Raw genomic sequence first — 5,352 nt, 5'->3', positions numbered from 1 at the left:
TCTCTCTCTCTCTCTCTGTCTGTCTGTCTGTCTGTCTCTCTCTCTCTCTCTCTCCTTCTTTATCCATCTATCCATCTCTCGCTCACACCCTCGTTAGAAATCCGTGACATCTTGCCTGTGGTTACCAGGCAACACACATAACACATTACAGGCAAAGACGTGGCACTGGGCTGTCTTGCCCTAATGTGTTTCCACGAACGTCGCTTGGTCTTTCTTCCGGGCTTCGTGCTTCGGGCATGAGATAGGCTTGGCTAAGAGTGTTCGAGACTCAGAAAGAACTAAGCTGGATCAAGTATTTAGGATTCTTCTGGGGCAGAATTCATGCCTTATTGGCTCTGTCAGGATTCTGAAACTAAGCTCGGGTTACAGACATTTTCTTTCTCGTCTTTTTTCACCTTTGTTGTTGGGAATATAGCGTAACGCAATTTTTGGGGGATATATTGCCTTCAGAACTTATAAGAATTGTTGTTTTATGAATCACACATCTAGTCAAGCTCGTAGATTTCACACAAGAACTTCTAGAAATGGCAAAACAGATACCTTTCACACTGATCAGCTTTTGGCCTCCTTTATTGGCACTTTGGAAGTTATTTACAACGACAGATATTAGGATTTCCGAGGCTACGTATGTTGGTCGCATACCTGAGTAACTGCATCAAGACATATTTGCTACGAAGGTCTCGTGTCCGACCGAAGCCAGCTAAATTCAACTCGAGTCAACTTCATGGGTACGTGCAAGCACCTCGAAGGTCGTACACGCGAATTTTCTCTTTTATTCTTGATCGTTTTATTTTCTTTTTATTTTTTTTTTTTTTTTTTTTTTTTTTTTTTTGTTAACCACTACGAGGAAATATGTAGGCTGATCGTCTCCCAAGTTTTGCTTTTCCCTTGTGCCTTTTTTCTGTATTTTTCAGGTTAGGTGGGCTTTTGGGTCGTCATTTCCCCCAAAAAAGACAAAACTTTAATAAGATGGTTCATCGTTAGTTAATTTTTCTTTGGGCTAGATGTAGTGGCTTAGAATATCGACTCATTCAAGCTGTAAGATAGTTCGCTTTTCTTTGGGAGTTACTTGATGTCCTAGGCACTGTATTCATAAAAAAAATATACCCTTTTGGGTTATAAATGAAATTGGAAGTCGCTATTTTGAAACTTGAGAGCGTGACAAACCAAAGCTCTGCCAGAGGTTGTTGACACGCTGCGTGAGTGTCAAATAACCCTCCGATTTCTGACTGCATACCTCCTACGCTCATCACTGCGCATTGTTGAGTCACGAGGGTAGTTTCCCCATCCTGACATCATACGGGATTGCATGCACTTACCCGGCACTAGAAATAGGACTCGAGTGTCGCTGTGCATGGCGGACGTGTGTCTTGTGCCTTGTTGTGCTGGTGTGGCCGCGCCGTGCGAGTGTGCCGACGGCGGGGCTGCCATGCAGAGCATGACTCGGCTCTTGGGCGGTGTGTGTGAATGAGTGCATGATAGTATCAGAAGATCAGATCCTTTCGAATGGAGGGACAGAGGAAGATCAAAAGATAGCTAGCTCCCTAGATGACATTGGAAGGAATTTAAAGCCCTGGTGGGGGCGCTGCCCTTCTATTCCTTTGCAACGTGAAAAGCGCATCCCGCAGCGCTACTCCCCCTGCACTTTGCCGAACACCTCGAAGTCCGCGGTGGCCACCTCCATCGCGACGCAGAAGTACGACAGCCGCGCTACGCGAGAGAAACGCAAATCCCGGGAAGGGGCTCTGCTCACAGTCCGACGGGGGGCCCCCCGGGGAGAACTGGGCCCGCGGGGGCCAAAATACAGCTGGGGGGATGTGGGCGGGGGCTGCGCTCTCAACTGGGGCCCGGGGGGCTGCCCGCAGGCTGGGCCCGGGGCGGAGTGCCACGGCCCATTTTTGCCCCCCGCCCGACGCAGGAGGGGCCCGCCTGCCCTGCGCATGCGTGGGCCCAGTGGGATCAGGGGGAAAGAACAAAAGGGGAAAATGAAGCAGAAGAAAGAAGGGCTAAAGCAAACGAGAAGATGGAAATAAGAACAAGGAGAGATGATGATAGGGAAGAAAAAGTAGAAGCACCAATCCCTATTCATATGATAATCATCTACTTGATTTTTTTTCCGCAATTTTTTAATTTGCATTTTTCGCGCGCGGGTCATCACGCGCGGGTCGGGGGGGGGGGGGTCTCGTGATGACGAAAAAAAAAAGATTTTTCAAATCATAATGAGCAGACTTTTACTAATTCTGATTCTAACGGTGAATAATGGTGATAGGGATACGTTTAGTGATGGTATCTGTGATGACGATGGTGATGCTGACGATGATTTTCATATTCATGCTGTAAACGTGATGATAGTAATACTACTTCACTATCTGGTTTACTAGTTTTACAAACACTGCTACAAAATATTATGTCAGTGAACAATTTTTTAGAATGTAATAATAGATACATAAGGCGAAAAAATTTGATATCTTTGGGGAATATGATACTAAAATGTGATGTTTTGAGGGGAATTTTTGGGATGATTTTCTGACAATACATAAGACGAAGAGGGATAGTGAAAATAAGAGATTTTCCATCAACCTGTTCAAAAGCAACACCCTCACCACAAAAAACAACAACACCAACAAAAAACAGGGCAGATAGCAGCAGCAACCAAAACCAACAAAAAAACAACAACAACAACAACAAAAACAAAAAAAACAAAAACAAAACAACAACAACAACAAAACAACAACAACAACAAAAAAAACAAAAACAACAACAACAACAACAACAACAACAACAACAAAAGTCAACAGCATTAATTGATGACAAGAACAACACAAGAAATCCAATAAACATGAAACATCACAAAAAGGACAGTGATGATTGTAGTAACTAAGATAGTAACTTAGAATATCTTTATAATCACCAAAAAAAAAAAAAAAAATCGTTGATTATAGATTGTGAAATAAACAGTAGCAATAAAGAATAAGAAAAAGAAAAACATGAAGAACGAAAAAAGGTATAAGAAGAAGAAAAAGAAGAAAGGGTTTAAAGGAAAAACCACCACCATCATCACCATCATCATCACCACCACCATCACCATCACCATCATCATCACCATCACCATCACCATACCACACCCCATCCACCGTCACCCTCATCATCATCATAATTCATTATAACACAATTCATTATAACTATTACTACTATTACTAATAATACTATCTATTATTACGACCAACATTATTACAATTATTCTCATCATTACTGTTAATCTCAAAACAAGCTCTTACTCATGCCTGATACCTATTTATTTACTTAATCTTTCTTCTAAGTTTAACTGACAACAAAATCCTGGAAGCATTTCTAATCCTCGGCTCACTAAACTGACAAAAAACACTGAGAGAAAGAAAAATAGAAAAGGAGAGGGGAAGGGAGAGAAAAGAGAAAGAAGAAAAAAAAAAAAAAAAAAAAAAAAAAAAAAAAAGAGAGAGAGAAAGAAAGAGAAGGAGAGAGGGGGAGAGAGGGGGAGAGAGGAAAGAGGGGAGATAGAGAGAGAGAGAGAGAGAGAGAGAAAAGGAAGAGAGGAGAGGAGGGGCCGGGGAGAGAGGATAGAGAGAAAAAAAGAGAGGGGGAGAGAGAAAAGAGGAGAGGGGGGAGGAGGGGAAGGGCCAAAAAGAGAGAAAAAAAGAAGAGGGAGAGAGGGGAGAGAGAGAGGGGGGGGAGAGAAAAAGGCAGAGAGAGGGGGGAGGGGGAGGGGGGAAGAGGAGAGAGGGGGAGAGAAAAAGGAGAGAGAGAGGGAAAAGGGAAAAGGAGAGAGAGGGGGGAGCGAAGAGAAAGAGAAAAGAGAGAAAAAGAGAGAAGAGAGAAAGAGAGAGAAAAGGGGGAGAGAGGAGAGAGAGAGAGGGGAGAGAGAGAAGAGAGGAGGGGAGAGAGGGGGAGAGGGGAGAGAGAGGGGAAAAGGGGAGAGAGAGGGGGGAGGGGAGAGCGAGAGGGGAGAGAGAAAGGGGGGAGAGAAAAGGAGGGAGGAGAGAAGGGGAAGAGAGAAGAGAGAGAGGGGAAGAGAGAAGAGAGAAAGAAAAGAGAGAGAAGAAAAGAGAGAGATGAGGAGGGGAGGGGGAAAGGAGAGAGAGAGAAAAGGGGAGAAAAGAATTTAGAAAAAAAACGAAACGGGGAAATACTGTTTTGGGGCACTCACCCCCTTTTTCCTGGCTCTTTTTTCTTCGCTAGTATTTCGTAAATCCGCCTCCAAAAATCACACTATTACGTTTTTTTGTTTGGTTGTTAGTATTTAGCCTCGAAATAGATTTTTTTCTTTTTCTTTTCTCTATCAGGTTGGAAGAGGGGAATAGATTCTCGCTTTCGAATTAAAGGAAACTTGTGTACTTTTTTTTCTCTCTCTCTGTCTCTTTTTTTTTTTTCTCTCTCTCTCTCTCTCCTCTCTCTTCTCTCTCTTTATTTCTCTCTCTCTCACTCTCTTTCTCTTCCCCTCTCTCTCTCCTTCTCTCTCTTTTCCCCCTCTCTCCTCCCCCTTCTCTCTCTCTCCTCTCGGGGGCTTTCTTTTTTTTTTACCCACCTCTCTCACTCTTTTCCTACTCTCCTCTCTCTTTTTTCTAAAGTTTTCGGGGCTTTTTATTTTTTCAAATTTTTTCTTTTTTAATCATTTATTTTTAAAATTTTTGTGGGGGCGTGTGGGAGAAAAACCTAAACCCCCGCAAATTTTTTTCCTGAATTATATCATAATTGTCAAATATTTTTGATATTTTTTGTTCTGCACATAATCAGAGATTCAAGATGATTTACAATTTCTCTCTAACATTAACCTACTGAACTGTGAAGCCTCTCGTCCAACATCTCCCGGTATCACTTTACTAAGAATAGCTTGTCTTATAAATGCTCTTGATTCTTTTTCTATTCTTTTTTTATTTTATTTTTTATTTTTTATTTTTTGGTAAGTGACTCTTGGCTCTTTGAAGTATATTTTGGTGAAACGAGATTCAAAAGTATCGTGAAATTCAGCTTTTTTTTTTTTTTTTTGTAAAGATTCGTTTCTATTATATTTTGTAAAGATTCGTTTCTTTTTTATTTTGTAAAGATTCGTTTCTTTTTTATTTTGTAAAGATTCGTTTCTTTTTTATTTTGTAAAGATTCACGTACTGTACATATTTCTATGAGGGAATTTCATTTACCGACCGATAGAACTAAAAAAAAAGTAAAATCACGAAAAGTAAAAAGTAGGTTATTTCCATCATGTGTCTTCGTCTTCCCTTGATAATTGATCTTAAGACCTGCAATAAAAGAATAAGAAGAAAGAGAAAAAGAAGAAGAAAATGAAGAAGAAGAAGAAAAGTAGAAGAAGAAGAAGAA

Source organism: Penaeus monodon, chromosome 35, assembly GCF_015228065.2.
Source record: "Penaeus monodon isolate SGIC_2016 chromosome 35, NSTDA_Pmon_1, whole genome shotgun sequence".
In the NCBI taxonomy this organism is placed as follows: domain Eukaryota; kingdom Metazoa; phylum Arthropoda; class Malacostraca; order Decapoda; family Penaeidae; genus Penaeus; species Penaeus monodon.
This window is presented reverse-complemented; position numbering follows the sequence as displayed.